At 46.2% G+C, this 11,789-nt stretch overlaps 1 protein-coding gene across 1 annotated transcript in view; it reads left to right on the top strand.

Annotated features, from left to right (window-relative positions):
* The window catches only part of LOC143283831 (uncharacterized), a 221,404-nt gene that overhangs the window by 127,042 nt on the left and 82,573 nt on the right, over positions 1 to 11,789 (top strand). The window lies entirely within an intron of this gene.

Here is an 11,789-nt window from a genome sequence, read left to right as displayed (position 1 = left end):
AGAGAGAGAGAGAGAGAGAGAGAGAGAGAGCCAGCCTATGCGGTCCTCGTGTCGACATTTCACGATCATGTGGTTGGTGATGCCGGTAAGATCGCACCACCCATCACGGCTGATGGAAGTCAGACGACCACCGACTTCACCTGATCTATGCCGTCATGCTTCAGCAGCCCAGATGGTGACGCGTCCACCCAGTCGGCCTGTGACACGCGTGATCATAATTATTATTTTGTGATGTGGTCAGCCTGTGTCTGAGCCGGAGGAAGTTCATGCTGACAGCGACAGACGAACTCGGATTTTCCGCGTAAGTCACACACTTACTCAACGTTCGCATTCCAGCGCGACCTCTCCGTTTTAAAGACTGTCAGACTGTTCGGGTCCTCTGTGAACAGTCCCCGTAAAATTCTTGGGCTCATCGTAGCGGGACTGAGTTTACAAACCATTACTTGCTGCGCGACATCAGTTCCAAGGTCGCCTCCAGTAGAGCGGGGGTGGAAAAAAGAAAAAGGAGCGGAGAAAAAGGGGAAGAACGGCCATGTTCTCACGCTTATTGGAGTGCATCGAAGAGCGTGACAGCGTCTTTAAGGCCCGGTGGTTTGTGACAGGGACTGGAGATCACAGGGCAGATAATGTTGCTTTGTACATGCCGGGGAAGGAGGAGGAAGCGGAAAGGCGCCGTGATGAATCTGTAGCCACCTTGATCCGTGCCGCGATCTGCCAGCTGTTTCTGATCACACTGCACGTTCCACACGCCTTGCTGCCGACGTCTTGGTGTCGGACTGCTGGCTTGGTCGGCAGGGCATTAGTTCGGCACCATTTGCAGGACCAGTTAGCAGCTGCTTGCCGGGCCCGGAGCCCCCATAAACCTTGGACTTGTTGCTGGGGGAGATAACTGAACGCACGGGGAGCAAGCGAGCGTGACGCTTTTAGACAGTCTTGCGTTTCCGGCTTGTCTCCCCACCCCTCTCCCCAACCTCCTACCTCTCCCCAACCTCCTACCTCTCCCAACCTCCAGTCCCAGCTGCACCCCTTCCACCCGCCCTCCCCTCTTGTTGTTTGGTGATTTACGTGTCTCTGCGGGCGTGAGGTGCAGGGTGGGTTTCACAGTTTGTGCCACTTTGGTGTTGTTGTTTTTTCTTGTTGTGGTGGCGGGGTTTGGGTTCACGTGTGAGTTTACACACAGCGTGTAATAACCATGTGTTTCGGTTGTCTGTGTGTCAGTGTTTGTATATTATATGTGTCTGTGGTAGATATGTTGTCAATCGACTCCTAATTTTCTTGAAAGACATACAAGAAACGTTGTCTTTTTACTTATTCTAATTGTAACGACAGTGTACATATGGCAACTTGAGGGCTTTGCGTAAAATATTTCATAAATATAACAAAAACTTTAACACCTTTATCTTGACACGCTGATCAATTAATAACTGGCAGTCATTTGTCTTTTTCCTGAAAAAAGAATCTGTTCAATCTGTTATTGACGGACCTGTCACAGGGAGAGTGTCAGCAGGTGTGATGGGGCCCTGGTTGTCACATCGACAGGCGGAAAGGCCTTTCTGTCTTTAGCCTTTGACAGCATGCACTCTCGCGTTCCCTCTGTGTGTGTCGTGTCGCTTGCCTTGTAAAAGGACGCACTTGATCGTCTGGATCAGTTCGTGCCGGTGTGAAATACAGGGGAAGAGAGAAGCCTATTAAAAGTGGAGTGATGGCCTAGAGGTAAAGCGTCCGCATAGGAAGCGAGGGAATCTGAGCGCACTGGTTCGAATCGTGGTACAGTCAACCAATATTTTCTCCCCCTTCACTAGACCTTGAGTGATGGTCTGGACGCTAGTCATTCGGATGAGACGATAAACAGAGGTCCCTTGTGCAGCATGTACTTAGCGCACGTAAAAGAACCCACAGCAACAGAAGGGTTGTTCCTGGCAAAAATGCTGTAGAAAAATCCACTTCGATATGAAAAACAAATAAAAACTGCACGCAGGAAAAAAAAAAAAAGAAAAAAAGGTGGCGCTCTCAGTGTAGCGAAGCACTCTCCCTGGGGAGAGCAGCCCGAATTTCACACAGAGAAATCTGTTGTGACAAAAAAAGAGAAATACAAATACAACTCTCCATGATTTGACGGTATGTAAGTTGTGACGGGAAAAAAAAAGACAAGGTCTATCCAAAGCAGGGAGGGGGCGGGGCTGGGGCCATGTCCTGTTTTCCAGGACTTGTTTCTTTCCCACGGAGGAGGAGGGGGGAAGGAGGGGGCCGGGGGACCGGGTCAGAAGACATTCCAAAAATAAAATGACTGTCATGTTTTGTTGCTGAAAGGGACAGGCAGACAGTTGGACAGACAAACGTGGGTGGCAGCTTTAGCTGTTGTTGAAGACTGACACACGCACACACGCACACGCACACACACACACACACACACACACACACACACACACACACACACACACACACACACACACACACACACACACACACACACACAGAGAAGAAGGAAAAGGGGGAGGATGAGGAAGGAGGGAACATTTACTTGGGGGTTGGGGTGGGGGGCAGAAACACGGCTGACAGTTCTGGTTATTGACGGAACTGTCACAGAGAGTGTCAGTGGTGGTGATGGGGGCAGGGGGAAGGGGGAAGGGATCCCCACTTGTAACGCCGAGAGGCTGAAAGGACCTTTCTTTTTTGGGCCTTTGGCCTGTGACAGCATGCACTCTTTGTTTTCCCCGTGTGTCGTGTCGTGTCGCTGGCCTTGTCGTGGCCGCGCTTGATCGTCAGGCTGATTCGGAGCCGGTGGTAGGCGCCTGCTCCGTAACTGTACCATTTGGTTTTGACCCCGTAAAAAAATAAAATAAAATAAATGAATGAATTGATTGATTGTTTTGTTGTTGTTTTTCCTACCTGCGTCATTTAATAATTGATAATGTCCAAGTAGGGAAGTTGGGACACACTCTGTCCTGTTATCCAGGACTTTTTTTCTGTGGAGAATAATGCGGAAAAGGAAGTATGAAGGCGCAAGGAAAGACATTATTCAAAACGTAACTGGAGTGTCGACTGCACTTGATGAAACAGACACTGCACTTTGACAGCAAATCAACACACTTCCAGGCAGAGGAAAAGAAGGGGAGGGAGATGGGGGGAGGGATGGGGCGGGGGGGGGGAGTGTTGCACTGTAGCAGCCACGCGCTCTTTCCGGGGAGAGCAGCCCGAATTTCACACAGAAAAATCTGTTGTGACAAAGTAAGAAAATACCACACCATCCATCCCATACCATACCATTCCATACAATTAGACAGACAGATTGAAAAACGTGGCTGACAGCTTTTGACTATTGAGAAAAAGACAGAAACAAGCAAAAATGAAAAATAAATATGAAATGGAAAAAGTAAAAAAAAAAAAAAAAAAAAAAAGAGAGACGAGGATGACGATGGAGAAATAGCGAGGAAGGGACAGCAGTGGGCCACAGTTATGGCCCATTGACAGAACTGTCACGAGGAGTGTTTGGCAGCCGTGACGGGGGGCCTACTTGAGGGGTTGAAAGGCCTTTCCTTGCCTTCAGCATGTGACAGCGTGCATTCTTGTTTTGTTCTTGTTTTTTTTTTCCCCCACCTGTGTCGTATCGCCTGCTTTGTAGGGACAACGCTTGGTGGTCTGGATGATTCAGTGTCGGTGAAAGGCGTTAGTTACATCTACACTCTTTCCGTCTTGGTTTGGCCCTACATCGAAACAAAAAAAAGAGAGAAACAAAAAGACGTAAATAAAAAAAAAAAAAAAAATAAATAAAAATGAAGCCCTTAAAAAAATCCGGATTTAACTAAACATTTCACGAATAGGCAAAAACCATGGTGGGCAGGTTGGAACATGGGGGAGCAGGTTTTCCGTGATTTTTCTATGGATAGAAGAGGGGATGGGGGAGAGAGAGGAAGATATTCTAAAAGTAACCTGAGTGTCAGGTGTAGTAGTTGTGGGAAGAGACAGGTAGACAGACAGATAAACAGAAGGGGGGGAAAAAAAAGACATGAGTATCAACTTTTGGCCATTGAGAGAGGCATGCAGAGACAGACAAGGGCGAAAGAGAGAGAGGGGGAGAGGGGTGGAGGAGGAAAAAGGAGGGGGAGACAAAACATTCTTTTTTAGGAGGGACGTGGGGGGAGGAGTGTGGGCGGGGGAGGGGGCAGCCCAAACCAACAGGGGCTGAGAGTTATGGTTATTGACGGAACTGTCACAGAGAGTGGTGGTGGGGGTCCCCTCTTTAACGCCGAGAGGTGGAAAGGCCTTTTCTGCCGTCTGCCTGTGACAGCATGCACTTCTTGTTTTCCCTCTGTGTGTGCCGTGTCACTTTGCCGTGTCGGGGCCGCGCTTGATCGTCTCCTTGATTCGTTCCCGGGAAGAGGCGTCTGTTCGGGTTTGGACCTTGCAACTTCCCCCCAACTCCCTCGTGCCCTCTTCCTCCCCTCCGCCCTGTCCCCTCCCCTTCCAAAAGAAAAAAACAAGTGATGGTGTAATGAAGGGGAAACGATGTAAGGAAAGAAAGAAAGAAAGGAAGAAAGTTAGGGGAGAAAGAAAAACTTACAATCTGTTCAGTCAAATTTAATTGTGCGGACACATAGTTGTTTCAAGCTTTTCCGATCTTTTATCTTTTCTTCTTCTTTTTTTTTCCTTTTGCGGGGGGACGGGGAGGGGTTGAGTGTGAGTGTGGTGGGACTTAGAGGGAAGGGGGAGGAGGAGAGGGGTTGAGGGAGGTGGGAAAGAGAAGAAGGTTGTTCCATTATCAGCGCATTGTTGACCTGTCAGACCCTCTTTGAAAGGAGGAGGAAGGGGGGGGGGCATTTGTAGTTTTGCTGTTGTTTGTTTGTTTGTTTGTTTGTTGTTTTTGTGTGTTGTGTCTCGGATTGTTTTTCTCTGGGGGGTGGGGGGGGGGGGGGAGTGGAGGGGTTGGAGGTTTTTGAGGGCCTTAACGGTAGGAGTGACGTGGGGTTGGATGGGGTCGGGTATGTTGGGGGGGGGGGGGGGAGAGCGTAAAGACATGTTTCAGGGGCTGTCGGAAAGTAGAGTGTGTATAAATAGATAGATAGATACAGAGGTACATACACACACAGACACACACAGACACACACACAGACACACACACACACACACACACACACACACACACACACACACACACACACACACACACACACTGTTTGCCACCGTAAAAAAAAACAACAACTAAGAATACTTAGTTTACGTAGCCTTTGTTAACTTCGGAAAAGCTTTTCGTTTGGTCAGTCGAAACATTTTTTAGTTTGTTCTGAGGAAAAGTGGTATGAAAAGTAAATCATATCATGCTTTTAGAAGTATTTATGATAATATACTGGCTTTTGTCCATGACAAATGTTGCTAATCTGACTTTTTTTTTTTAAATACTGATTGTTAAACAAGGGTGGTTTCTGAGTCCACGACTATTTTCCTTTTTCACCAATGACCTGACCGTCGAATCGTCAAAGGCCAGGTGAACACGGCGCCTAGCTAATCTAATTCCAGGTGTTATGGAAATGTTTGAACTGTTATTTCTTGTTGATGTGTTTTGATTGGCTAGCGCATTTGTTTGTTTTATCGGTTGATATATATATATTTTTGTTTGTTTGTTTGTTTGGTCTAAATCGAGAAGCACATTGCTTGCACCTGGCAGTTAATCTCGAAAATGATGATGATGATAATAATGGTAATATATTGTACTTATATGGCAAAAACTCCCCATATGCTGGGCTCGTAGCGCCTCACATGAGATAATACATATATACAATAGTGCATGCCACACACTGGTACATGAGGACATAGAAGTAGAAAAAAAATCTATGTAAACGAATACAATACTACAATTTGCAGATATGAATAATCGCAGGAAAAAGGCACAAAAGGCAAATTTTGTAGTTTTCATAAAGGGCGGGCACTTGTCTGCACGTGAAAGGTAGGTATTTTGGAAATGATGAAATGAACGTAATGAAATCATTCAAATCTCCAGGAGTCGGTGTATTTCACAAGAAAACTAGCTATAGATAACCACTGCTATATTTGAGGCTTATCAAAGAAAGAAAAGGCAAATAATGAAAATACTAAAGTCACTGAAAGAAAATTATGTAAATACAATAGACACACATCTGTTTTTAGAAATTGTTTGACACACAGATTGAACCAGTGTTGACATAATTATGCAGAGGCATGTAGACAAACTAAAACAGCACACATTCTTTTTGCCATTATATAAGATTTCTAGATGACCGTTCCCGTGCACTCTTCAGATAAACTGGTGTATGGAGAAACCGGTAGATATCCTCTGTGCGTATCGCCCACCCTCTTTCTGATCATCTCTGTCTCTGTCTTTGCCTCTGTGTATGTGTGTGTGTGTGTGTGTCTGTCTGTCTGTCTGTATCTCTCTCTCTCGCTGTCTCTCTCTGTTTCTGTCTTTGTCTCCCCTCACACTGTCTCTCTCAAATATACGCTAACAGCCCCTCTTCCACCCTTTCCATTTTTTCCCCCCCCCGATATTTTCGTTTGCACGACAGTCTCAGGGAAAGAAAGGGTACACATTTCTTTTATAACAGCTTTTCTTTTCACCCAGTGCCACTGGTTTCTTTCTTTCCTTCATTCTTTCTTAGCTCTTTTTTTTTCTTTGTCCTTTCTTTCATTCTGTCTGCTTTTCTGTCTTTTTCTTTTCTTTCTGTATGTCGATCAGCGTGTCTGTGTCCATCTGTATACGATATTTTGTTTCCTTTATTCCTATTTCTCTTATCTTTCTGTATGTCAATCAGACATATCTGTGTCCATCTATGTACGATATTTTGTTTCCTCTATTTCTATTTCTCCTATCTTTCTGTAGGACAGTTAGCATGTCTGTGTCCGTCTGTATACGATGTTTTGTTTCCTCTATTTCTGTTTCTCCTGTCTTTCATTTCGCTTCCAGAATTGTTTTTTCCTTCAAAGGAATATCATTCAGTGCATGTTTTGGGTGTGGAGGGTGATCAGATGGAATCCTTTTCTGCCTTGTCTTCCCACAAGAGGGTTGGGGAAAAGAAGAAGAAAGAAGAAAGAAGAAAGAAGAAAGAAAAAAAAAAGAAAAGTCCAGAACCCAGCGTCCTTGTGTTTATTCACGCCACACTCCTCGGCTCGTCAACCCGTTCAATTTTGCAGAACAGATCTGTCTCTCTTCACCACCAGCCCCGTCCCCCCCCCCCCCCGCTCCCCCCCCACCCCCCCCCCCCCTCCCCTCACCTCACCTTTCCCCTACCATCCATGTTCCTCTTCTCCCTGTCTCTGTCTCTCTGTCTCTGTGTCTGTCTGTCTCTCTCTGTGTCTGTGTCTGTGTCTCTGTCTCTCTCTGTGTCTGTCTGTCTCCCTCTCTCTGTCTCTCTCTGTGACTCTCTCTGACTCTGTCTCTCTCTGTCTCTGTCCCTGTCTCTCTGTGTCTCTGTCTCTCTCTGTGTCTCTGTCTTTGTCTCTTTGTCTTTCTCTCTCTCTGTGTCTCTCTGTCTCTTTGTGTCTTTCTCTGTCTCTCTGTCTTTGTCCCTCTCTCTGTGCCTGAGCGCGCGCGCGCGTGTGTGTGTGTGTGTGTGTGTGTGTGTGTGTGTGTGTGTCCCTGTCTTTCTTTATCTGTGTCTCTGTCCGTCGTTCTCTCGTGCTCTGTCTGTCTGTATGTATGTCTCCTTCTCTCTCTGTCCCTCTGTCTATTTCTGTCTCTTGTTTCTTTCTCTCCCCCTCCCCCTCCCCACTCTCTCTCCATCCCTCCCCCACCTCTCCCCCCTCCCCTTCACCGGTCCCCCTCAATTACACCTGTCGCCTTGCAAGGATCACTGATGAATTCTCTCTGTCTTTTATTGACCTGGTGGGAAGGGAGGGGGTAGGGGGGGGGTTGGGGAGGGGGACGGACGGTTGAGGTGAAATTTGAACAAACTTGCGCAATTTCCTCTCCCTGGCCGGCGGTTTCAGGGTCCTCCAGGGCGACCCGATGAGGCTCACAGTCATCCCCCGATAGCTCAGCCGCTCGTCAGACCGCTTGTGCGGAGAACAAATGGAAAATAAAGAGAATTATGTCAATTAATCTGGCTAAGAGATGTTCTCGGCTCAATCATCTTGTCAAAATACCGTCCATTAAGCCTTTGGGAGAGGCTGGGGCTTGAAGGACTGCAAACTGAGACCTGGCCCTCTTCTCTTCAATCCCATTCGTCTAGATTTGCAAGGCAAGCAAGCACGCCGCCTCCTCCGCGCACGCCGGAGAGCCTATCGATTGCGTTTCGCCGCCCGATCTGTCTTTTTGTTCGCTTTCCGATCCGTCTTTTTATTGCTCATTGTGCGAAGTGGCGGCAATAGAGGAGCAGGGAGGGAGGATGTGGGGAGGGAGGGAGAGAGGGTGTGTGCTGCAGTGGAACGGACGGATGGAGGGAGGGTTGGTGGAGGCTGAGGATGGGAGGAAGGGTGGGGGAGAATCTTCGGGCAGACTTTCTCTGAGTTCAGGAGGGCGGGGTTCTGGTAAGCGATATCGCTCCACAATGCAACTTCTTTTGTTCAGTTCAGCGAATTCAGTCTCTTTTGTGAGGGGGAGGGGGGGGGGGGGGGGGGGGGGCGCTGAGTGATGGGAGAAGGAATGGATTCAGCGATGAAGATTTTGATGATAGGTTTAAGGGCTTGGATCTGTATTGAATTAACTGTACATTTGTGATCATGTTTTTTGGTCGTCATTAACCAAAGCGATGGTACGTTTATGTATGGGCACTAATTGTGTATGAAGTTACCGTTGCTTTTCATTCACGAGACCTGTTTTGTCATCAGTGATTAAGACGTCGATGAGAGGTTGAAAGGCTGGAAACTGCAGGTAAACTTGCGCATTAGCGTTTCGTCGTCAGGGATTAGCAGTTAGGGCTTTTAACGTTGTGGCCGCGCACGGTGTTCCGACACAAACTTTTTCCTCTTCTTCTTTCCCGTTCCTCTGGCCTGGGATGTGACCTAACTCAGTTCAGACTAAACAAATCCAGGGATCAATTTCGTCAGGTTTACACTTGGTACAACTGGTCTGAAAAAATAACAAACGTTGTAGTGATAATGTTACGACATGTCCTTTCTGTAATAAAATAGTGGACGAACTTCATTTTCTGCTACATTGCGATGTCTACAGACCTTTCAGGGATATATATATATATATATATATATATATATATATATATATATATATATATATATATTAAACATAGACAGTTCGGTATAGATCGTCACGTAGAACTGGCACAGTTGTTAAACGATGATGTGAGCGTAACTAGAGGTGTCGCTGTGCACACAATTATTCTGTGCGTTCAGAAGAAAGAAGAACCAGTAGAACAAGTTCTTAAATTTGAGCAGATAACCTATACTTTTATTCCGACAAATATGTTGTGTAAAAAAAATAAACTTGTTGTATCATTTCATTTATTTACCCATTGTCTTTTCCTTTTGCGATCGTGTGTGTGCATGTGCATCTCCAATGTTTGCAGGCCCGGGGGGTGGGGGAGGGTCTCTGTGAGTCTTTGAGTCCTTTCCTCTGGCCTCAACACCGTGTCCCCACATTCTGCCCCCCCCCCCCCCCTTCGCCCTACCCCCTTCGCTCCGTTCCCCTCTCCTGTCAGTTTCCTCGGACCATGTTTTCTTCACTGTCTCATTGCACACAGTCAGCAAACCAGTTTTATGTCGTTCTGTCAACGTGCCTGTGTCCGGGGAAAGTGGTGTTCAGGTGGGGGGGTTTCCTTTCCCTGGGTATCACCGTCAGAAGTCGGTCATGCCCCGTCTCTGAACGGCTGAGTTCATTGGTCAGGTTCTTTGGGGGGGTAACATGGTGCACTTTCATTGTCTTAGTCGACGTATGGATAACTAACTAATTAGATAAATAAATAACTTGCTACGTAACTAAATGAATGAATGAATAAACAAATAGATAGATAAATAAATGCATGAATAAAATAAATAAACAAACGGATAAATAGACAAAAAGATAAGTAAATAAATAAACGACTAACTACATCAATAAATCAATACAGAAATCAATAAACCAATCACAAACAAGGGATGTGCACTTCGTCATTATTGACGAATAAATAAAGTTCAGTCAGCAACAAACTGGACCGGAGCCACCAACGCTCCTGTCGCAGTCAGCAACAATAACAACAACAACAACAACAACAACAAGGTCAACAGCGGCAACCTATAGAAACTTGAAGAATAGGAAGAGGAGGAGGAGAAGGAGGAGAAAGAGGGGAGAAAGAATTAAGGGGGGTGGGGTCAGTTTGAAAAGAAACAAAAACAAAACAAAACAAACAAGAAAACGAGAGGAAAGGACCAGCTCAAATGAAGAATGACGCCGAGTACAGCGCTGTCACATCTAGCTGTAGCTTCAATCCCATGATTTACTTGGCCCCCCTTTTTCCCCTCCCATCCACCGCCCCGCCCCCGCCCCGCGCCCGCCATCTTGCTCTTCCGTGATGGATCGTTTCTGCGCAGTGACCGCCCTTGCCTGGCTGCAGCTTTCTGAAGAGGCCGCCGTGTGTCGCTGTGAGCTCTTGGCGCCGTCGTCGCCATTGTGGGAGGGAGGGACAAAATGAACAGTTCATTTGTCATTTGGGTGGGCATTTGTCATTGGGAGCGGTGAGCATTAGTAGCATGGTCTTAAAATGACCACTGGCTAAACAAAACCCAACAAATTAGGCCCATGGTTAGTGCTAAAAGGCCTGTCTGTACTTTTTTTTCTTTTGGGGGCTCTTCTTCCTAATCCATACGGGTTTTTTTTCAAACTTCTTCCCAATCCTACTCTATCAATCTCCCCCCCCCCCACCCCCTACCCCCTAACCCCGCCCCCCACCCCCTCCCTCTTCCTTTTCTTGTGTCGTGTCTGGTTTCTCAGGTCCGGTGGTTCAGTGTGTTTTTTTCTCAGCATTCTCAGCTTTCTCAGCTTGTTTCCACAATGGATAGAAGAAAGAGAAGGGCGGGGAGGTGGGGGTAGGGGGTGTGGGGGTGGGGGGGGGCGGGGGCGGAGGAGATGAGGAAGAGCAGTGGCAGCTATAAAGATGATAATAATCATGATGATAGCAACAACTGACGACAATAATGCAATAGGAGAAGTGACAGTTGGTAAATTCACTCCTAAGTGCTGTGTACTACCGTTTTGGATGGACTCTCTGTCCCTGTCTCTCTGTCTCTGAAGATATTTTTGGAGTGCTTAATTTAAATCAGGAAACTTCACTACAGTCACTTGCAAAATATATTGCAGAAGCGAATAACATGCGACGAAAAAAAACTCAACAATAATAAAATAGTATCAGGTGTTGCTCATTGTGAAAAGTGAAATCTGTGTTGTCACTCTCATATGGAAAATATTTATGTTATACATTTATATATGTTTTTGTTTTTATTTCTCTCTACATGCCATTACTTTGAATGGATGGTCGAACTGCACTTTGTTGCACAGATTGATTGATTTCGTTTTGGTTTTGGTTTTCATCAATATTATTACTATTGATGCATGTTGTTATTTGTATTATGAACCCCCATGTCATTAGGGCTGTAAAGCTATTGACATTAAAGTGTTCAGTGTTCAGTGTTCAGTGTTCAGTGTCTCTCTCTGTCACTCTGTCTCCTCCCTCTCTCTCTGTGTACAAAATTTGTGTCCATTTTGTCGTTCCTTTCTCCCATGTATTTACGGCGTTCAATGTTTCCTAAACGCATGTATATACCTCTGCAAACAGGCCAGTGTCCTTACAGAAAATAATATTTTTGAGTTTGAACTCTCTCTCTCTCTCTCT

The sequence above is a fragment of the Babylonia areolata genome, chromosome 7 (genome assembly GCF_041734735.1).
Source record: "Babylonia areolata isolate BAREFJ2019XMU chromosome 7, ASM4173473v1, whole genome shotgun sequence".
Taxonomy (NCBI): Eukaryota; Metazoa; Mollusca; class Gastropoda; order Neogastropoda; family Buccinidae; genus Babylonia; species Babylonia areolata.
Note: the sequence above shows the minus strand (reverse complement) of the source record. Positions and strands in the feature narration are given on the sequence as shown.